The sequence below is a fragment of the Plectrocnemia conspersa genome, unplaced genomic scaffold, assembly GCF_051122295.1.
Source record: "Plectrocnemia conspersa isolate PC_06_02 unplaced genomic scaffold, ASM5112229v1 ptg000012l, whole genome shotgun sequence".
NCBI lineage: Eukaryota > Metazoa > Arthropoda > Insecta > Trichoptera > Polycentropodidae > Plectrocnemia > Plectrocnemia conspersa.
In genome coordinates this window covers 19315001-19340653 of record NW_028277176.1, presented here as the reverse complement: position 1 = coordinate 19340653, position 25653 = coordinate 19315001, and the positions used below count along the sequence as shown (strand labels likewise).

The 25653-nt window shown below is 29.1% G+C and overlaps 1 non-coding gene across 1 annotated transcript; it reads left to right on the top strand.

Moving 5' to 3' along the window:
• The first annotated feature begins 22928 nt into the window (after positions 1-22928).
• On the top strand, positions 22929-23001 carry TRNAN-GUU (transfer RNA asparagine (anticodon GUU)). The gene has a single exon. It is a non-coding gene; the product is annotated as a tRNA-Asn (tRNA).
• The last annotated feature ends 2652 nt before the right edge of the window (positions 23002-25653 follow it).

Below are 25653 nucleotides of genomic sequence, written 5' to 3'. Positions count from 1 at the left end.
ATAATTCAGTATAAAATATGAATATGCACATTGATTCATTGTCATCTCATCAGTGCATACGCGCATACATTTAATTTTAATAACATAGTTTACTAGTATAGTTAAAAAATCAATGTAAAATAAATAATTGTTTTCTAATATATAATTAAATTACAAGAAAGACTAGATCTGAGAAAATATAAACATAAATAAATATGGAATATATAGAATTAAGATATAATGTCTAAATAATGAAAGAATAAGATCATTGTACCAATATGTAAAATAGTGATAAAATAAAATGTAAAATTACAGAAATATTGGCCTACTAGCTTACAAAATATTTTCAACAGTGCTAAACAACAGGGTTAAACAAATATAAGAAAGTGATAGTAAGAGAGTATCTGTATGGTTTTTAAACAAATAGATTCACTATAGACCAAATTTATGTCATTAGACAGATAATTAAAAAGTCATATAAATATGATAACAGTGTCATCATTTATTGCTTGACTTGAAACAAGCATTTGAAAACGAGGAACAAAATATGATAATGAAAGCTCATCTTATTCGCACATTTATTTTAATTAATTGATATTATGATGGATGAAGAAAAATACCGGTTGATATCAATTAGAGTTTTAAAATTCCCTGTATCTGTATTAAAAATTACCAAAGCACAAACTGACACTTGATGTTAGTAGATTTGTTACGCTGCTAAACAGGTTGGATTCATTAAAACTGTGCAAAAGAATTCGATTAATTTCAAAGCATTTAGAGCTTAGAAAACCACAGAAAAAACGAACTAGAAGAAAATTAAAAAAATAAAATAATATAGCAAGACCATATAATAAGATTAGTGAAAAATTATTTTGAGCAGGCGAAGACTTGAAAAAAATTTTAGAAAAGATAATAAGAAATATAATTTATTTGAAGTTTTTTTTGACGCTTAACAATAATAACAAATATAATGACGACAGGCTTTCTAAATGAAAAGCCTGTAAAGTCATTATAGTCATATTTGCAATACAAAAACTAAATTAAAAAGTGTGAGATAAAAAAATCTGAGCTTGTTTTAGAGGTATATATATACCACACACCCTCTACTCTCTAGACATCTTTGTACTTCTTAGCCTACCACTGGTTTGAGTCACTGAAAACTTATTTATGAAATATGATATATAGAGAAGTTAAGCAGGTTAAGGTGATCCTTAAATATTTATTTCTAGAATAAGCCAAGAATTTTAAAACAAAAATATTATCTTTTACTGATAGATGGTAGTGTGATAGATTATGATGGAAACTATGTTATTCAATAAAGTATACATTTTAGGTTTGCATTGCTTAACATTTTAATATAAAAAAATTAAATAATTTTCCAGGACTGCTATTAAATTAAATTTTAAAATAAAAGGAGGCGTTATTTTGAGATATTTTAAGTAAATACCATAATTCATATATTTGTAAAATAGACAAATACTACAAAGTCTTTTATAAAAAATCAATGTTTATATTTTTATAATCGTAATAAAAAAATATAATACGTTTAAATATGTATATAAACATACAAAGCAGTACATTTCTAAAAATATATATAATAAATTTAATTATGAAATATAACTCGTAAGGCTTTTAAGCCGCCGTATATAAAAGGCTTCCTTTTTATACATAATATATATTGAAATAACGAACAAGGATTTAACGTCGTAAATCAAACTCTCAACGGTAACGTTCGGAAAATTAATATAAAAAACCACCTCGGCGGGATCCCTCGGAAAGAAAAAAGAAATCCTCAGGAGTGACCCTTGTCATATCTCCAGATTTATCCCGCTAACCTGGTCCGGTCGTAATCCGTTGCACTCGGGTCGAGGGTGGGACATATTAAACGATCACGGGGCCCCGGCGGGACCCCATCTATCAAAAGGGCCCTCACCTGTGCACGGTTACATGCCGTGATCGAGAGGGAAGTCGAGGAATTTCAGCCCCTCTTTGTTGTTAAATGCGATTTCTCAAAAGAAAAACTCATTTCGGCGAATAATGGACGAAAACCTTGGATCGTTACTTTAAATGAAATGGCACTATTTTCACGCTAGCTAAACTCTTTTGTGCCGGCAAACGGTGAAATTGATTCATATGTACGTGTATTTATTTATCATCGTTTGTGCAGCCTTTGTGTGGAATCTAATATAATAAATCGGACTGTGGTTGGTCAGTAATATAATGAAACCGAAGAGAGAATAAAAGGATGTGTGCGAATGCTAGAAATTACGTACGACCTTTGATGTCTGATATCTAAGATTTCTGCCAATATCTTATATCATACAATAGTAATATAACACAAATGTTATTTATTCAATTCTTAAACGACGTATTTTCGATTTTATTCAAGACTGCATAATCATTATGCACTTGTAAAGTATTTTATGGGTAAAGTAGTACATTTTTTGCGTGTTTTTCTCTTATAAAAAGTATATTTTTATATTTTGATAAACATGTTATTTTGTTTCCGCTACAAAGATACACACATCTTTGATGATATAACGCATATGATATACGTCGCAGTATTATTTATACCGTGGTTACAAATTACACGTATAAATATTGTTATTGTGTACCTGCACGTACACATGTGTAGCACGTTATATTAATTTACGACATTAAGCATAAACGCAATCCGCGTGAAAGTAACCCTAGACCTTCCCGAATTAATCACTGTGAATATATAATACATCAACGTTTCAAATGTCACACAATTTAAAGGGATAAGCTGAGGTTATATAATTTAAAGGAATCTCCATTACGTCCTTTTTATACCTTTATCGCTCCGAAGATAAACTTTATACGCGTAATGCCGTCCTTTGACGGCGAATGCTACGACCTTTTTGATTGTGATACGACCCTAATATTGTGATCCTAATTGTATCCACTTAACGAAGCTCCTATTTTATCATACCCAAGCATATGTACAAACGTATGTATTATGTTTAATTTTACACTATGCTATATACAAGAAAAAGTCATAATAAAAAAGTTGTTTTATAAAATACTGTTTACTCTAGATAAGGAATTAATTTACAAACTAGCTTGACTTTTTTTTCATACTTAGCTTGTACGACTTAGCTTGATTTAAATTGATCATCACTATATTCTTCTGTGAAATTTACAAAATCTAGAAAAACCTAATCTAGGATTATCGATCGGAATTTTATTTATATAATAATCACTAGTTTTGATCTCACAGAAACGACAGTAAATCTAAAAACACAAAGGTTTATGGAATTCTAACCCCGTTCTTTAGGGTAAAAGTCACCGACTATACCACTTGTATATTGTGTGTGACATTTACATTTCTCTTTTTAAATGGTAAAATATATATGTTTGAAAATAAATTGTTACTAGTAATTCCAGCTGCAAAGTCATGCCCTTCGGCCCCAAGGCTCAAAAAGTTCATTTAAAAAATTTAATATCTATTAGGAAGTTTAAATTTAGAAATAATTAATCAAATCACTTTATTTAAAACTTATAATATTGCTAGGTGTTATGGAAAAGGTAAATTTAAAAATAGTTTTTAAAAAAGACATTCAGGCTATCTACCGCACCCAGTGCTACATTTTAGTGTCGTAAAACTTAAGATATAACTTAAAATATAAGACATACCTACTAACTAAAACATGTTTTTTAAAAAGTTTAATAAACATGTTTTAATAAAGGAATTATAAATAGACACGGTTTAAATCAATGATCGACTTTTCTAATTGCGCCACCTTGAAGTAATTTGCTTAGTAGATACGTAAGGAAAATTCACATCTTTCGTCGGAAACTGGAAAAGCGTAGAAAAAGAAGAAGAATAAGCAAAAGAAGAACGAAGAAACACAAGTACAACAGGGGCAATGATTGCAAAACAAAAAAGTTGAACAGAATTCTAGAGCGGTATAGCGTACTCTGTCCAACAAATGTAATTTGCCGCAGCTGCTAAAACTTAATTTAGTTTTCCGTAAAAGTTGGTGACGGTAGTTGTGAAAACTCGACGACGTTATGTCAAATATAACTGTATAATTTTCAGATACAAACGTTTGCATCGTCGCAGAGATGTGCATGTCCGAAGTCGAAGCTGCAATTTCGGCATGGAGCGAAATATTTATTAAAACTTGCTGCATTAAATTATCATACTTTAGGTAGCAGTGGTATATTAAAAACATGTATGATATGTAGGATAAAGCAATTAGACTATTTAGACAAGATACTCGATCTAATTCATAGTTTTCAATAAACTTTTAACTATATATATATCAAGCATAAAGGTGGACTTACATAAGACAAAAGTTAAATTAGAAAGGTATTTTTTTAATTTTTTGCAGTAAAAAAATTACACAAACAACCTAAAAAGAATTACGATGGGCTTACTTATATTAAAATATAAACTTGTTAATATAAAATAGCAATAGTTAGAGGAGAATATTTTTATTTTCACATTATTAAAAAAATTATTGTTTTATCAATTTTTTTAATTTGCGACCTATTACATTATAAATATGTATGTCAGTGGAATATCTTGAATCTTTTCTGCAATGTTTTAGTACACTTATATACATAAGTTATAAACAGATTCCAAATTATAAGTTGTCTAATCAAATTGTTTTTTGTAAAAATTGGTTTAAATATTTTTCAAACTAAACTTAACGCGGTAATTAAATAATATTATAATAATTATCTAGATAAAATTTAATATTTGCTTTTTAATTCATATAATTCTATGGTAACTCAACTTATTGTATAATACTATTTTAATCTGCTTATTCATGATCTTCTCACGCCTCGAAACAAATTGCAACAGTATTTTTACGACCATAAACATTTAAGTCAACGCGCGCATTAAAGGGTGCCACTAAATCATTTTTTAGGATTTTTATTTGATATTTTGAGTTATTTACGCACTGGTCTAGACAGTTATATCGCTTCTGGCTGCATTTTATAGTCTGCTTTATTATTACTAGCCCCTTGACGGTGCGGCAGATAGTCAATACACTTTTTCGACGTTGCACTTGTGCAAGAAACCGTTTCGTCCTGTTTTATTGCACTTCCTCCGTAGCCCGAAGAGACAACCGTTAAATGTGAATTTACGATGTGAGAGATCAAAGTTCTTAATGTATTATGCACTGTCTTGGATCTTCCTCGGTGGGCCAGTTGATCTATTATAATGCAATGTCCTCATAAGACGTGTCATAGGTTTCATTTTAGTCAATCATAATATCTCAATTTTATTGCGCTTAGTGGGCGTATAGAACATGAATCAGGAAATTTTCTTTAACGTTTTACGTTATATCTGAAATTGCTTTTTTATTAAAAATATAATAAATTAGATGTATGTATAAAAAGAACAGACTTTTAATTTCTTCGCACGTGTATAAAAACAACATGCTTCCGGTAAATTAATCGAAAACAATAGATTAGTAATTTGATGCTAAAAGTTTAATTACGGCAAAATTTTTATTTTTAGAACGAGATTTATTGTGAACTGGCACTGCTAAAATAACTAACTGTTTCAGAGATGGAATAACATAATCATATATAAACCATTTTTCCGATTAGTAACAAATCACTGTTGCCTAATTAAGGTAAATATTTATCTGCTAGATTTAGAGCAATCATATAAGATTAATACAACACCACATGACAGGCCAAGAAGGCAACAAAAATAAGAATTGTGTTGTGTTGTGTTGAAAATAAGAACTATGTTTATTTAATAACTTATGTATATAAATATAAAATAAAAAAAGTTGAAAAATATAATTCAGTAGTATCTCACATACAACAGTTATAGTCAAATCTTTACAATCTCTCGATGTTTAGCTAAACTTTTTTTAACAATATATCATACTAAAAATTATATACTATTTTATTAGTAAAAAAGTGCTTAATGCTTTTTATATAGGTAGTACAATTTTTTAATCTATAATACATGCACATACGAAGCATACACAATAATTTGTGTTAATAGGTAAATTAAATTTGTATTAGTTTTATAGGATTTTTCTAAAATAATATAGTACTAATTATAGACTCTAAAATTAAAACTAATACAATACGAAGTACACAACTATATTTCATGACTTCCACAATAAAAATAACTTTTACTTATTCATTAAACTCAATTTTTCAATTTTTGCTTAATCATCCTTTAATGATAAAACGTTTAGTTTTAGATAAGTGCTGCAGCGAAAATCCAGGAATTAAATTTTCACTGCTTAGTATCCATCTTTGATTTTTTTCGCGAACTTCCATGAACCTTCTCAAAATGTTATCGATCCTATTGTGAAACTATTTATTCTTTACTAATTAATTATTTTGCATTTTAGAAAAAATATATATGATATAAATGTTTATTCCGTACCTAATGCAATATTTTCCTAAATTTAGCAATTAAACAAAAACTCCCACACATAAGTACAGGTCCTCAACCATGGAATTATTTAACCCAAACGCGTCCTTGTTATTGCGTTAAAATTCCACTCCAGTGATTTTGTACAAAACTTTTTGTCAATTACTCCATTTAGACGCTGCATCCTTTTCCCTGCGGTTTACTAACAAGCGGAAATTCCTCCTGCCGTACGTTGTGGTTTTGTACTTATTTAAAACCTACTCACAGATCGTATTCTATTTTCATTTGTGCGCATATTAAGCTTAAAAAAATAGGGCAAATAAATTATCGCGTATATGTTTATATAGGTATATAAGAGAGGTTCTTCTTGTGAATCTCCTACATACGATCCCACGTCTAAAGGATTCAAGATCAATCTCCTAGCTGTCTGATTATATCAACATCGCACCGACGCGCACTATGTACCGAATTGCGATATTATATTACATTCAAATAAAGTAGAACGTATATCAAATATCGTGTTACGATGTAAATGTATGTATTAGTAATTGTTATCGCGATGGATTATGTTGAATTCAATGTATACTTTGAGGCAAAGGTAATTTATATGGTAAATATTAGAGATTGAACGTCGAACTATTTTAGTTAATGCAAATTTGGATTGATATTAAAATAATAAGATGTTATTATATGATATAATATATTTATATACGTGACGTAACATATATTCATATATTCAAAAAGTCAGGAGATCTCGTATTTTAAATTCTACATTAGCATAACACACAAATAATATTAATTGCACTGATTATACACAGGTAGACGTACTCACGATTAAACATTTTTTTTTAATAATATATTTTTATTTTCACTTTTTAATATTGAATGAAAGCTCTTTCGTTTATTATTAACACGACTTCTATCAACATTAAATTCAATTCGCCGTTGTCTTTTCATATCGGCATTGTTTAAAACAAATAATAAACACACCTGAGGTGTGAGTTTTTTAAATGTTCAACAGACATGATAAATTTATTGTAATAATACACTTTTTTCCCGTTGAAATACCGCTGGTTCCTTGATGTTTAAAAATGCTTTTAAATTAGACCATAAAAGTCAATAACTCCTGGATTATCAAGTTATTTATAGCACTTTTATCTGGCGCTCAGAGTGTCCGCCATTACCCCATCAATTTCACGTCTCATTATTTCTTCATAGTTCCGTGAGGATCGACAGGAAGAGAGCGCGGTGAAAAATTAATTACACCCCTCATTTGGCGATTTCGCCAGCGAGCTTTAAGCTTTGCTGAGCTTGGAGCTTTTGCATCGCGAAAAACGATGCCTCAAAAGTTAATGTCGCGGCTTTTGATTCGGAGCACACCCGTGTGACGCGCTTCTTTTCACACAGCAGCGACATCAAAGCTTGCCATTAACACGGCGAAAGATTTAGTTTTTTGCTTCAAAACGTTTTAATTTTACTGCGATTTTTATAACGATGTGCTATGCTAGTTGTTTTAGCTTGAGTGACGATGTGTGTAAATGTTACAGAGTATAATTTTACACGGATTTTATACGTGTATCATTTGGAAAGCTTACGAATTCTTATATTTTAAATTACGTTGAACTAAATTTGTCCAACGATAATTCAGCACTTTTAATCTATTCTAGAAGTACGATTTCAATATATTTTTAAGCCAAACAAAGTTAAATAAATTAAATAGGGCGATAGGGCACGAATAGAAATTTAAATTTAAATGACACAAATTCAAACGAAATTGTAATTCATTATGTTAAATAGATTGTTACCACATTTTAAACCAGAAGCATATAAATCACATTTTTTCGAAAGCATTACAACCTTAGCAAATTTATTTACCACTAAATTTCTAAGCAATATGGTGCACTTCATTAATGATTTATGTGTTATGGCAAATATTGTTTTAAAACAATATAGTTTATGTCAATGCTACTAATGTATATGTATCATATTTACCACATAAATTAAATCGTGAACTATACATAGTTTTTGTGGATGAATTAAGTAATTGGATATTGTAATAGGAAAGCTCACATTACAGAAAGTGAAAAGACACCATCCTTAGATGTAGTGTATCTAGTGTTGTAAACTATGTGGCAATTTCACTTTCGGTCACATGTTCCTATGTATAGTGGGCGGAAGGGCGGTAAATCACCTTTAGCCGTGAGAGGCGGGCGGATGACAGGGCGGATGAGGCACTCCCCTTGGAATGCAAGGCAAAGGGCTACGCCGCCGAACATAATTAAATTTATAATTATATAACCTTCCTGCGTGACGAAGTCGACTCTTTGCTAACGAATATCAATTGAAGATAATACGTATAATTGATTAAAGTGGCAACTAATATGCACCATATACTTTTTGTAGCCAAGAATGTTGGCCTCCTACTTTTAAAAGTTAAACAATAAAAAAATGATACTATAATAACAAGAACAAGATACAGTCAATATATAATAAGTGAAACCATTACATGACAATCATCGTTTATTATTATCAGGTGCAAAATTTTAATTTCGATTAAACAAAATACAACGTAACTTATGCACCTATATCAAGGTTGGTGCATAAGTTATATTGTATTTTTATAAAATGATTAGCAATTTTAAAATGTAATAATTAGTATTTTTATAACTAATTTTATTAATAATGTTGTTTAAACTATCATGAAGTCTCCAGCATATATGTATTTGGTGACACGGCAAATCAGTTACCACTTCTGTGCGATAAAGTGTTTTGTTATCCATTTTATAGTAAAAAAATTAAATTATGTGCTTGTTTAAAATAGGTAAATAAATGTCATTTAAGATGCTAACTAATTATTAAGGAATGATTACGCCCATATTTTATTAACATTAGATTAAAGTTTTAATCGAGTTGTCATCGGTGAATAGTAAAAATATGGAATTGTAAATAAATGTATTATTATTTAATATAAGTTTAGTGCAATAAACTAGATTTTTTAAAAGAGATACAGAAGTTAAAATTTTGTTAGTGAGTAGACCTCAGTTTTTTAAATTTTATCTATCTCTGATATATAGGGTTGATATTGTCTATACTAATATATAAGTATGGTAAATTTATTAACATGGTAAGTGTTAAGGAAGGCGTGAAAATGAACGATGGATGTGTACCGGCATGCGGCTTGTGAAGGCGACGTTTTTTCACTAGCACGAAAAGCAGACAGGTTACAATTCATTACACAAAGTGATATATCTGATAAAATAAGAACGAGGGCGAATTCCTTATTATTTTTTGCTTTTTAGAGATAAAGATCGCGAAGCGTCTAACAATAAAAAACTTAGATTCCTCACGCTATGTTCTTTCTAATCTCGACTGTTATTATTAAAAATTATGGATCATATAATTTTTAATATACGACTTTTCGTTGTTAAGCAGACGTTTATGAGTATTGTCATTGTTCTTTTTCGTGTTGTTCTGACACCTCGAGTGGATGGTCATTGCGTGACCAAAATAGTTTGCGGCCACACCTCACACCAACAAACAAACACAAAAACTAATGGACCAATTACACGGCTCCCTTCATTCGTGCCACTGCCGCGAAGACAATGCATTAGAGAAATGAGGCGGTTTTCACGTTTCCGGAAAAGCTCGGCTCGTAAATAAGAAAAAATTGCCAATATTCGTTTCGTGGGAGCAAATAAATCGTTTTTGTGCCTCTATAACGTTAATAATATGTAATGCGTAATCGAAAGATATTATTCTTTCGCGATAAAAAGGAGTTAAGGTTCAAGAACGTTTTACCGCAGCCGGATGGAATACCGCGCCTTAAATGAACCGTGAAGTTGAAGTTGAAACGCTACGGGAGGGCTATGGACCCTCAGAACGTGCTTAACACCACCTCTAACCATGATATTTAAATATACCTCTTTCAATAAAATAAGACAAATAAAAATGATCCATTGAAGACGAAGTGATAATAATACGGATTTAACACTTTTTTGACTAAGTCATTCCTTATTATTTGCTTATTTGAAAGCAAATATTAAGGAATGAGCATATCAATAATTAAAAAAAAATATATACTAGACATATTCTGATATAGTATGAAATAATATTTATTAATTTTGTTAAAAAATACATATTTTTTCGGGATCTTAGTTCGGTGGAGACAATATTTAACAAAATTTTTATTAAAAATATTGCCATTATTATATATAATATATAAAAATAACACTAACTACGGAGCACATTATTTGGGGGCACTCTTTTTTCAATTTAAAAAAAATCAATAAATTTTGGAAAAAAACTTTACGAACCAATCATTTATTGCACAAAGTCAAATTAATTGCACAAAAAGTTGTGTTAATCTTTTTTATTTGGAAGAAAAAGCAAATACACTGAGATCTTTTCTAAAAACGTAAAAATCATTGAGTCGCGCAACAAGTATAAGCAAAGATTTCTAAGCAACCATTAATGCCATGTGAAACACTGTTATTGTCATATACTCAAAAGAGAAAGCAATTACGCATTCGAAAAAGACTGAAAAGCTATACGCACTACCGATAGTTAAGTTTTAGAAAAACAGTTTCCACATAGATAAGTACCGATATTCGTGAAATCTGTGCTGTTCTAAATTATAGGCAATTGGTCAAAAATACAATAAATAAAGCGCTATTAGTACTGAGCTTGTAACACTTTTAAATGGTTCGTCAGCAGAATAGCGCATTTTTTTTAATCAGAAAATCGATTCTTAAACATTCATTTACAATCTACTGAACAGCCTTAGAGACTGATCAAACCGTTAGAGGCCGATCGATCTCTATACTCAGCTAATATTTGCTCTCTCTCTCTCTGGCCAAAGTTTACAAAACAATGTTAATTAATCTAAATAAAAACAAGGTTTAATCCTTAATTTTGATAAGCAGACACGTGTTTGGTAATATATTAATAAAAACATTCAGTTCTAGGAAACAGACGATCTCCAAAGGTCGACGCTCGCAGCACAACGCACCAAATGCAAAGGGTTAATAAATATTCCGAGAGCGTTTGTCAGATTGGGATTGCGGCAAAATTCATATGGAACGAGCGACTAGAGAGCCTTAAAGGGCTGCCGCCAAAATATGGCAGGTGAGACCGGCGCAGCACTGCGCTGGGGTGTGTGCGGGCCCCTGTGGCCATTATTTTTGTGCCGATAATACTTGGGGGTTGAAAGTCATGGTCCCTGAGGACATATTTTCAACAAGACTAATGTATTAATTTCGAGTAATGCACAAACGCTATTAACTGGCTGAAGAGTGCTTTACGACCGCTCTAAATAAACATTTAATTGTGACGTGACACGCATATTTTTAAAAGGAGACTTGCACTCTAATTGCACAATGATGTATGGTGCATTATTCGTTAGATAATGGAAATGTGTAATAAAGCTTTTTAGTTAACGCACTAGATCCCATGGCAACACAGAAAGGGTTACTGGCTATAAAAATGTAAATATGCTTCAAAACATTTACGTAACGTAAATGGAAATTTGTATACCTTTAATAACAATATTGTGATATATTGATTCTTGTATATTTTCATGGCATATTTGCGAAGTTGAATGTAGCGTGAAAATGCGTGACATCCATTAAGTGTATACCTTATGATAAAAGCTTTAACTTAACCTTTGTTCGTCCTTTGGAAAACCGCATGCTTCATAAGCATACTTTACATATCAAATATTTTCATTTATATTAAATGGGTTGCTATTTACAATTATAATTTAACATTATATTTTTTTATACGTATAAAAAAATATATGTATTAAAAGATAGTATGTGAATAAAGTAAAGTTAACGATGTTAAATATATTTTTTAATGTGCAGTTTGGTTCTTTCTACGTAGTTATGATTTTTATTAAGCGAATTTAAATATCGTTTATAATTTGTGTGTACTCAAATCAAACACTACAAAAATTTGTAATTTTGTCACAAAGATGAAAAGCATATTTTTATTTAAACTTAATTATGATATATTAATTAAGCCTCCTAAACCCTAATACTTATTTTTTATAAACGTATATACTTAGATCACAATAATTTAATTTCAAGGAGGACATGCATCATCGGTTTTCGAAAAACCAGTTAATATGGATAATTGAAAAAGGTGACTCATTGATATGTTCGAACTACATTATTAAATACAGCAAATAAAATAAAATCTAATAAAATAAAAATATAAAATAGTATGAAAACATCAATGTGAATTCAGAACAATGGATCGAATTTTCTCAATTTGGCAAATTCTTGAAAGGACTAGGGGACTCAACATCATGTATACAGTTTTGTTATTAGCTACAATATATTAAAAATAATATAAAATAAACGTAGGTGGTAAGCTAAGAAATTTCATACAATTTAAATAAAATAGAAAAAATAGTTTAAATATACTAAGCAAAAGATTTGGAACCGTTAAATGTGTTCTTCGGCTGCTAAAGCAATATGTGCTTTGGTATTTTATGTTTATATTTAAATTTAACCTTGTTTCTATAAATAAAAAAAGTGTCAGTTACATTATATTATAAACGCAAAATATTCTTAGAGTATTTTCTGTCATGAAAATTACTATAATGAAGTTTTTTTGGTCTTTGTAGGCTGTTTTTACGTTTAGTATGAGAAAGAGTATTTTAAATTATTTTTATAGCTTTATTTAAGATGACTCTCAATTATTAAAATAATATTTTTCTAATGTTACGCCTATCGGACAAGCACTTATAAAAATGTGTCTGATTTATTGTTATTGTAGAAATACGCTCTTTCTAGTAAATATTGGTCTGAGAGCTGCAATGGCAGCAAGCTATTTAAAGAGAAGTTCTATAATGTGTTTGTTAAATTTAAGCTTGGAATCCAAGTGTAAGCCTAAGCATTTAACGCTAGATTTACAATCTACCTTACTGCTCTGTTTACTTTGAAAGGCTGTGGCAAAGTTTGACTACGTTTCGTATATACAATCAATTATGTTTTTTTTATTTATTTTATACATTCAAGATCTTAAAAGATTTCTGTAATTTATTCGTAACTGTAAGCACTTTTTTACAAACTATTAAATTGATGTGCTTTAGAGTGATTTTTATTATTAGCACATATTTTATAAATAAATATTTGAGTGCCGCTGCCAGGGTTAGAACCTTATAGTTACTAGTCCGAGACATTATAGACTGCGCTATTCCGTTTCAATAAAATATAAATAAATAAAAAGTATCAAATATCTATATTCTGAATGATATAAAAATATTATTTTATTCTTTTAGATACAACTATTTGGTAAAATACAGTCACACTTGTGCAGTTACTATTCCTTCCCGTCTGGAAAATGACGGTGTGTTTAATTTTGAAAATGCATTTTTGTCGTATGGCTTTTCCGCGGACACAAACGGATCGAGCCGCTCCGCTCAAAGAAGCAAATTCGGAAAATTGCATTTAAAGTGCAAAACTAAGCGACGCAAGCAAGGGGTATGCTTTGATTTAGATACACGTACTACATAATACGTGTAGATTCTAGTATACAGAGAGAGCGAGTGTCGTACAAAAGGAAAAACTGTTGCCTCGAGTTTATGGTACCCCGTGGGGCGCTACTGGCCGTACGCTCTATCAAATAAAATTCGAATATGCGATAGCTTTCATTGCGAAGAGCATTTCCTATATATTCAATGATCGTCGATATCGTAAATGATGTGAAGCAAAAATATTTTTCATAAGCGAGAGGCATACAGGGTGTAAAGATATATTAGGATATGTAAGAGCTCTGATCAAAAATGATTATAATTCAGTCACATGACATTGAATTTATCAGGATCGATTTAATGTCGAAATATTACCAAAGAAGATCTAAGATGTGCTGGTATACACAAATTATAGTTCATCAAATTTAAAATTCAAATACTTTAGCATCACATATTTTACAAAAAGATAAATCTGCTACTAAGTAGGTTTATAAAGAATATGCAATAATATTTTATATTTTCAATACAAATATACATAAAAAAAATGAAACAAAGCAAAGGTAAGTGTACAAAATCATTACAAGAAAATAAAATTTTATGAATTTGATAGTTAAAGTATAGAAAGTACATTATTAATAATTTAATTGTAACAACTAATAAGAAAATATGTTTCTCTCTTTTTGATATGTTTGAATCGGATTGAAAATCTGGAGTTGGCGTCTGGATTAACGCTTTTTTAAATGACAAAAAAGGAATTGGTAAGGTTTGTTTGATTTCAGATAAACATCAGGACATCCTGTATATACGCGAAATATACATACGTAATAATGTCTACGTACGCGCATAACCGCGAGCGAGATTGGATTTCCAAAAAAAATCGCTTCGTCTCTCTGAGTTATTATAACGTAGCGCGTGTCGAGGTCTCATAATGGCTTTGGCGGTGAAAAGTGTTATTTTTTACATGTAAACATAAACATATACGTATACGTATTTCTATTATAATTTTAATGTTTTATTTTTTTCTACGATTACCATGTAAAAAACTCATTTTTGCAAAAGTAAGATATCCTAATATATGTCTAAAGCATTACGACGATCTTGGTCGTATCATAATTAATTAGTTTCCTTTCATTCTATTTGATTTTATTACATAAACTCAGGGTTTGAGACCGAAGGGGTGCGACTTACATAGATACATGTAATTACATATATGCCAGAAAATATAACAATATTACTTCTCATGTCCGACACATTTTATTAGCACCAACCAAGTTTAAAAAATCATAATTCGAAAGTATGCTTTCATTTATAAATTTAACCTATGATCTTTTGAACTTAAAAAAGTATATTTTTATCCATTTATAAAAGTAGGGTTGTTTTAAGCAAAATCATATTTTTTTATATAACAATAATGTTGTATAATTGACGCGCAATGTTTTTGTTTTTCTGACAATCTATTTTTAACATTTTGTTAAGATTCCAAGAGTATAGCATGTTATTATCCTAGTAGATTTATGCAAATGTACAGAAAAGGCAGAATAAACATTGTTTACTTTTTGAATTTAAATAATGTGTAACGAAAACAGTCTACGAAATATCATATAACATTAAATGTATAACAGTAAAAATAACTGATTAATTCTTATAAAATATAATTTTGAAAGAGTATATATGATATAAAAAATATATATTTCAGCGCATATATTTTTTAATCGTCTATCAATGATAACGTATAAATGCTATTTTACTTAACAAAAATGTTTTAGATCTGAATTATAAATTTGAGATTTCATCAGAAACATTTCAAAAATTTATTTCACTTATATTTACTGAATTTCAAAACATCAGCGTATTTCGAAAGGGCGAATTTCAATTTCATACATCCGTCAAAGATCCGTGTCAATCCAGTGGGCCGTGCTCCCGAAAAGAACGTCAGTGACATCTGCCGCGACGTTTCGGCGCTACGCTCCCGTTCATCTTCAGGCTGCTTTCATGCGCTCCGCCATCTGGACAATTATTCGTTCTTTTCGCCGTGCTGCTTGCTTGCTGCACCAGCAATACAGATGTGTATCCGTTGAAGCGTGGCAGACTACATGGAAATTTAGTTTCGCAGAATCTCCAGATATTCGTCCGCCCGGGCGAGTGTGAATCTCACGGATAAGATTGTTTTCATTTTTCTCCCACTGCCTTTTGGAAAATCTTAAAATTTTCTTTGAACCAAAACATGCCTTAGTTGCTATGTCATTTGACCTGTAATAAAAATAAAGTTGAAATCGCGAGTTACAATAGTAAATATAAATGATCCATGTGAAATTTTAAATATATATTTATTACTCAATAATAATACGACGCTAATACAAATGCTACCTTAAGTTATTGTATTTGTTAAAAAAGCCATTATAAATAATAATAATAAATTAATTATAACGAGTCAGTGCTTAAAGACAATATATTTAAACTATGATTTTAATTAAATATTTATTAAACGGGCAATTTAACAATATTTTTTTTGGTTTTAAATGAAAATATATATATAGTAAAAAATAAAAATAAACATGCTAAATTTAATAATTATTTATAAGAATAGGTAAAGGTATGAAAGACTTTTCAATATAATAATATCTCTAGTACTAGTTTTTCTTAATGTAATGAAGCCATAAGCCTAATGTGCTTATAGAATAAGCACATTGAGACCTAAATTTTCAATAAATATTTTTATTTATCATACTATATTTTATATAAATAATAAATATTGTACACTAAAATTTTCAGTATGCGTAAGAAATTCAATAAATATATATTAGTGACTAAAATATGAAAAAGAATGCATTTAACTTATAATAATTACTAGATAATTTTAATATTCATTGTTGTTATATTGTCATATGCTGAGATTTAGAGATTTATTTCAGGACTACCAGATTAGCTCATAATCGGAGGGCAACATTTCACATTCAAATTGTGTCATAAATTGAACTCTGATTTGACAGTGTCCCATTCACGCGGTAGTCACAAGTGACACATGCCAAAAGTGTTGGCCGAATAACGAGCACGTGTTTGTGACGCCTATCTCACGATGTACATATTTATTAACCTTGCGAGACCCTAGGCGAGGGGCGAAAGGGTTATTAAAATGTCCTTCAGGCGAGCCCAAGGGATGATTGTATAATATTTTGATATAAGTTCGTATTTTATCATAAGAATATATTTTAATATGTTTTTTTTAATTATTTGTATAAAAAAAAACACTTAAAAAATATCTAACAATTGATAAAACCTGTAAAAAATTAGTGTATTTAATCAGAACATTTAATAATAAATCTAAAATATTATTTGATTTTTTATTAAATTTTTGATATAATCTTGGAAAAATAAATTTATTTAATCACAACATTTTATTAATAAATATTTATTAATAATCATTTTAACTTGATTTTTTATTAAAGTTAAAAATACTTTTTTAGTCGCCAATTTTTGAGAGTAAGTATCTAAGAAATAAATACAACCTTTTAGTGTGGATTAAACTAGCTTTTCTTTTTATTTTTGCCCCTGTTTTTTTGCATAAATTCGATTATCTTGTAAGAAATAGTTTATTTTATTTATAATATAATACTTTTTGCTTTAAATAATTTTACAAATGTCTAAAGATACCTTGTGTTTTGTGTATTTAAATAAATTTATTTAAAAAAAAAATCTAATATTGTCAAAATCACTTAATTAATTAGGTTTTTATTCCCACAATCAAAGTAAATTTGTGAACCAAAAATATAATTTAAAAACTGACGCGATTGACTCAACAATGGCATTGCTCAGACTTGGGGCATATAAGTAACCATTAAATATTGCACCTAATTATTTTAAAAGTAAATAATTTCACAAATCATCAGTTAGGCATCAGTGATCAGTATTAAATAATAAAAGTGAACAGTAAAATAAAATAAACGATCATAGCATATATTTCTAAAAATTGTAAAATTTTATATAATACACTAAATGAACATTTTTTATAAATTAATTATTAAATTAATTTGTTATTTCCATTATGAAAAATGTATAGTTTTCATAATGGAATTACCGATATTTTTTTAAAGCGTTTATTTTAATATTATAAATAATTTTACAAACATACTAATTATATCTATACACCATACATGTTACTTGTTTTTAAACATGTTTACTATTACAATTTGTTATTAGCGATTTAATAAAAATAAAAATATATGTTGTTGGTGATAACTTAAAATTAAAAACATTTTATAAATTAAGCGAAAGAAAAAAATAATAGAAAAAAATAATAAATTACTTAATGGCATAATCAATGTCAGAATTAAAATATAGAACAAAATATTACAGACGCAGTTTGTAAGATATTTATGCTCAAAAGTTTAATTGTTGAGAACAATTAAAAATGTTTAACCCCCAAAATATTACCAAAATCTTTAATATATATTTTAAGAGTTACAAAATTAAAATCAATCGAAATAAAACAGGAGCAATTATTTTCACAAAATGTAGACAAACTCCGCCAGCATCTTCTCATAATGAAAAGGGCAGTATCGTAAAATGGAAAACACGGACTCGAAGCTTAAATTTAATAAAAATATTTTGGAACTTTATTTTAAAAGGCTTGCCACCATTGCGACCTCTAGTCCGATATTTAATTTAAAGAGCGCGCTAACTATAAAATATAAAATCTTGTTCTATTTAAAATTATTAAAACCTATTTTAACATATGCCAGCCTGGTGTGGAGTATCACATGTAATACTACTTTTTCTAAGCTGAAAGTCATTAAAAATAAAGCTTTTAAAATAATATATACTACACATTTTATACTAATCTTAAAATGCGTTCCTTTAAATACCAACATATTGGTTTTCATATACCAAAAACACTTATTTTTATACCTGAAAATATTATAAAAAATATTTTGCGAGAGCACACTTACCCACAAATCTTTTGTCAGTGACGACGAAAAAAAATTACTAGTGTAGAAACAGTACTTATTGGGAGAAAACTACTGAAATTACTGCATAATTTTAAATGTTATTGTATTTTTATGGCAAACCCATGCAAAATTGCTACACATTGAAATGAAGCTCAAAAATCAAGTCTAATAGTTTGAATACCTATGTCACGTAAACCTTCACTAATGCTATAATTATTAGCTATTTTTGCATAAGACAATATTATAATTAGGACATCGCACGCCAGCCAGTAGCGTTCGTCGTCTACATAATTAGTATGGCATGACGTGTGCAATTATCGCAAGTTCTATTGCGGCATTCCATTATACCTAGCGTCGGCTTGACGGTACAAGCTTCAACTTTGGCGTAGAAATCCGCAACGACAATGAGGTAGTAGTAGGTACTGGTTTTGCTAGAAGTGTGACAATGGCTCGGTGTATAATCGCAGTTCGCGGTATAAAGCCGGCTAAAATCCGGATGGCAATTACGGCAGATAGGGTAAATAGGTCTCGTTGCCAAGGTTAACCCTGGGCCCTAAATTGGATAGGAAAGTGAGCAAAAGTTTCGGTAACTAAAGCACTCCACAAATTTATCGTTATGTGTGGATTCGTTGAGAGTAGGCTTGTTCTTGGGTGGATTAGATAAACGTTGTTTCCATACTATAATGTAAATATCAAGCGCTAGTATAAAATATTATATTATGACTTATATGATGTACACATATATATTTAGTTAAATATTATGTACGAAGAATATTAGTAAAGTATCGAAAGGTGTGAAAATATTTTATTATTGTAGCAACTTATTACACTATATGTTCACCGAGGGCAATGCCTTGGCATTCTAGTTTCTCGATGTATTTAAGAGAATTCTTATTTTCACTTCTCGATTTTCTCGAAAATTCTCGAGAAATTTTTAATAGGTAAAAAAATATATTTTCTACATAGTATGTGATTATAATATATTTATAATACAGTGTATTATATATATATATATATATATATATATATATATATATATATATATATATATATATATATATATATATATATATATATATATATATATATATATATATATATATATATATATATATATATATATATATATATATATATATATATATATATATATATATATATATATATATATATATATAGATAGATCTTTATATCATTTGATAAACAGGACGATCGTTGAAAATAACACTCTTACAGAATTATGATTTGTTATAATAAACCGAATACTCAAAGGATCAAAACGGATCGATCTACTTCGATTGATTACAGAACGTAGTCACAAAAAATATTGTCTTCTTTATATATACATACATATATATAAGAAAAATGTCAATAACAGCTGTTACTACTTTATATTTTTTTATATTTCGAACAATATTTAGTTGCCCGATAAGTAAATTTTATGGCGTATCGCAAAACAGTTTATTTTAATTTAATTAATATTGTCGTTCTTAGATTACTCAAGACAATTTAAATAGTGTAGAAAATTGTAATAATCATAAAAAAAAATTCTAATAAAATACTTCCGACCTCAATTACAAACTTCTAAGAAACATGCATATTTTCAAACATTTGGCACGTATTCTTTCGTATGCAACGGTATATAAAAAGTGCAATTAAGCAATTGCATCGCTTGAGCATTCGACCAATGAAATATGTTCATAAATAAGTAAAAATACTACAATGAATAAGTGAAACTACAATGTAAACATATTCCAAAGTTCATTTATGCAACGGGTAGATTGCAATAGCGGTTTTTACGCCGGAAAAACGCATTGTCTGTTGCACACATAATGAACAAAATGGTTGTTTTTATTATTATGCGTATTATGGTATCTGTTAGCATCATTGTATAACATGAGAATAAAGTTATATTTTTTATATACTGACAGTGTATAAAAAAATCACAGATTTTGTTTATTGTAGTTTAAGTGTTATCTTAATTTTAAAATAACTAATTTTAATGTTCGATAAATTATAAGTAAAATAATTGTATTTTTTTAACATGAGGCATTCAAAATCTGACAATTCTCCCACTTTTTACGATATGTTAATAAAATGTAACTGGAATTTGTCAGCTTATTATATAAATAGAATTAATTTTTTGCATAGATCCAAGCAAATTTTGAACGTTATAAATGACCTTGAGTAACCCGAGATACAACATCAAATACGCTAGGATTTTTATCTTTGATATCCATAATACGATCCTCGGTTTATTCACAAAACACGACATGGATCAGGGGCGCTTTTTTGGTCTTAATTTTATGCGAAAAGTTACGAGCCATCAACGGACCAACGAACTTTGTGTCACCTCTCGGCTAGGGGAGTAATCCATCATTGATTTTGATGGCAGATTAAACGCGCAATTTAAATTAACGCCCTTTGATTGTCGCCGGTTGAACGCCTCTAACCAGTGGTTCAAAATGTTGATTAACCAAAGACGTTGTGTTATTATTAGATGGCGATTATACGGGGAGATTGCGCGAGAAATTTACGGGAATTCAGTGATCCTGCTTTAAAAGCTAGATTAATAAAATAATTTTAATTATAATTTAATACTATTGAATTAATCCAAAATAAATATAAAGTACATAAAAATGACTCACGCTGAGATTTTTTTTTTAAATATAGTAATTATTACAGATTCTTATATTGTAATATATTATAGTTATATTTTTTACTTGCGCATATATTTACAAAATAAATAAATAAAATATGTGTTTGGTTTATCAGAGACTTTTGAGCTCTCAGAGCTCATATCTGATCTATTTATATAGCGAGTCTGTTTTTTCTATTTACGTGGTAAAGCTACGTTTATTTTTCAAACATTAAAAATATTACAAAAGCAACTAAAAACTATTTATTTTTAATTTAATATTCACCCTCTATTTATTTTATCGTTATAAATCTCAGTAATAATATACAATATTAACTAACAATCCAATTTATTATCTGAAGTAAAGCTCAGACGCTTGTCTAGATTAGTCTTTGACTGCAGTCAAAAGACGCCGTTTTGAAGCGACACCCACCCTTTTGTTCCCATTCATTATTTACCGTTCATTTACATCCATAAATTAATGATCATTAATGTTTACATCCACAGTGATGAATTGCCGTAATTAAAAATACACAACACGAAATCTTATAAACGACTTTCATTCATCTCAAACATTTGAATGGTTGACTAATATATTTGCGATACGTTTCAGAGGTCAGACGTAAAAAATCTATATCGAACTTCTGAATTCCTATTACGGTAGAGCCTTAAATTATTAAGTCAGATCTTACTAACTTTACGTTTCAGTGCCATATTATCATATGTGTGTGTAATTAATTGTATTTATAATAACGTATTCCTGCATTTAGCCTTAGGCTTAAAAGTCTATAGGGTTATAAAATGTGACTCGTACATTTTGAGTGAGTGGCATGAATAATTAGCTAATGTTAGTCAATATTTTACATTTTAATCACAGTAGTCCCATATGAAAGAAAAAAATATATGCGTGACAAAATTTTGATTAAATAATATTATTTAAAAAGTTTTCCAATATTTTAATTGCTATTTCGATCAATTAATCATGCAAAGTAAAACTTGGAGCGATAAACGCGATAGAGAATTTGTTTGGCAAACGTCAATCAACGACAAAACTTTAAGGTCGTATCTCTCTCTCCGGCTGCGATTCGCCCGCGAGTTGAACGGGCTAGTTTAATTTCGGTTAAAATTAAACTTTACACGATTGTTTTACTTCAAACAGCGGCGCAGGGCTCTTGCCCTTAATTAACCGACGTTAATTTTGAGTTATCTTTTCAAACATGATTTATAACCAAGTAGAAAGGGAAAAAAAAGCAATTTACCGCGAGCAAAATACATTTTTTATTCACTTTTGTAGATATTTTTATGTTCACACTTCAATTATAATATATATTAGATAATATAAAAGCAAGTATGTTTTTAATAATAATTATAAAATGTTATCGTTGCTTTTGCGATAAGGATAATATGTTCAATTACTTTGTGCAACATTTCTGTGAAAAATTATTATCAATGAAGATTATATTCATGAATACGGACAGAAACATTCAATGGTTGACGCATGAGAATATCGCCTCCGTGGCGCAATGGCTAGCGCGTTCGGCTGTTAACCGAAAGGTTGGTGGTTCGAGCCCACCCGGGGGCGTAATTTATTTTTCAAGGAAATATTTTTTTTAATTTTTAAAATATTTTTTTATTTAAATATTTTTTTTTCTAAAACTTTTAAAAAAGTTGCGAAATATTATTTAAGAAAACTATTCCTAACTATTTGTTAAAATACCATATGATTAATCAAAATCGTGTTACGTTGTACATATCATAAAGAATATATTATATATGTATATATAAAAAAAATGTCCTGAAATTGTTTTATAAAAAAATCCTAATTTAATAAAAGCAACGTTGAATATTTCACCCGTGTTATAATTACACTTAAAAAAATAATCGTTGCGCTTCTTCAATGTTTGAATTATATCTATATTTCTATTACCTACATACATGTTGATTGTGTTACAGCAAAATTTCATAGATCCAAGTAAGTTTGAGAATTGTCTCATATGTGCAAACTTCTAAAATAAAGTTGCGATTACAAACGTCATACCAAAGTAACAAGATCATGAGCAGATGACACAAATGAATTAATACATCAGGCCTTTGGCGCATAAAGTGACACATAATCGCGTCGTGCGGCATGGCAAGTGTGTTCTGTTACTAACAAAACACAACCGAAAGCGATCCATCAACCCGCATCAGAAGCCAAACTTGACAGCGGCTGCGAGCACTGATAAAGTGTTGTGTTTAATTTTGATGACCGAAAGATGCAAAACCTAGCAACTTGGCATATGGTCTATGTATGTGTGTATCTGTCTGTTTGCACGCCGCAACATCCTCGCTCTCTTCTCATTTTGCGCAAGTAATCTTCGCAATTAGTAAAATTCCCTGCCGGGGGTAGAATTGTTTAAAATAGTTTTCTCAGACGGAGATATGGAGATGTAAACCGACTCCGACTGGTGTTTTAATCTTTTGTACTGTCCGTAGAGCGTGCAGTTAGTTGTTTTTTTTTTATGTTTTTACTTTGTTAATTTTAAACACTAGTTCGTATGCAGCTTCGGAAGAGCAAAGTGATAAATATTCTATGGCTACAATTAGTTATGCAAAAACAGAAGTTTTGCTTGCACAAAAGAGTGCAGATCCTTTGATAACTTCGCGTCGGGGTAGGAAATAACACTTTGAATTATGAAACACACAGTCGGATAAGTAGTTTGTTGTTTTGAAATGCTATGATATTTAATCAGAATTTATTATTATAAATGAATTGTTTCTATCTACATGGAACAAATTGGCACCCATGGCTGTCCTGAATTTTTTTTATTTAATTAGCTAAAATCCAATTATTTATTATAGTAAAAATATATTTATTACTAATATATATGTAGTATAGAAAAACTTATAAGCCATCGTAACTTGCACCAATACACCAATACTAATAAACCATAGCCACGTTTTAGTTTCATTATCGTGTATTAATAACTATAAAAAATACACAATAAATAACTATAAAAATAAGTAACATAACAAGAACATACATTTGCCATACTTAAAATAGAAACGATGTCCATTTTGCTGTAATGTGTAAAAAATATATTTCATTTTTAACAGATTTCTTCGAAATACAAAATCTCAAAGATAAATCGGTAACGTAGTGCAAAAAAATATTTTTTATTAAGGAACTTGTCTTAAAGTTTTTTTTAAAGAACCCGCAGTGCCTAAATATATATGTTTAAACCTAAATGTTTTCTTTGAAAAAATATACTACGGTAACATTAATCGTTTTTTTTTTAAACAATCTATAATTGTAGTGACATATAATTGATTTACAATATTTATTCAAATAACTTCATTGAACTTACAATATTGGGTAATTATTTGTCATATAGTATTACTTTATTTTACAAAAATAATTTCACTCACTGATTTGTATATTAAACCTACTAAAAGCGTATGAAAAGTGAGTTTTTCAATATTAATAATTATATAATAATAATCTTACGATCATTATACAAGTATTCACACACAAAAGGATATCGAAATTTTAGCCCAAAAACAAGTCATTTTCCTTGAAATTTTCCAAATGATTTGTGGAAAATGATTTGTGATACCTATGTAGGTACATTCGCAAAGCTAATTAGTGACATCAATCGTTCCTTTGATTATATAATGTATAAGGCAGCCTCTTTTCAAGTTATAAAATTATACAAATTATTTAAAATGCTAAAACAGCTAAAATTTTTGTAAAACGTATTCTTAAATAGATGTAGGTATTTGCACCACGATAACTGTCGATAATAGTTTTACTAAAAATAATTATTTTAAATATTTTGACCAACTTTATTAGCTAGCTGGATCCTCGAGCTGTTAGCATAAGTAACCCAACTAGTAAATAAAAATAAATATGTGCAGTGTAGAAGTATCTTTTTATCCCATCTATACTAAATATCGCAAAACTACACAATAATTAATGAAATAATGGACTAAATTTAACAAATAAATATTTCAACTAGATTTTTTAAATAAGATAATACTTTAAATCATATTTATAAAAATATTAACAAAATTTAAATACACATTTTTATATACAGAAATTAATTTGATGCTTTCGATTATTGCTTACTCTTTTATGTTAATGCTTCTTTTTCGTGAAAAGTATTGGATTGTCATTTATTATATACCAGTACCAAGTTTATTCTTTTTTTAATTAGGGTCTATAATAATTGATACCAATGAAGTGCGATATTGA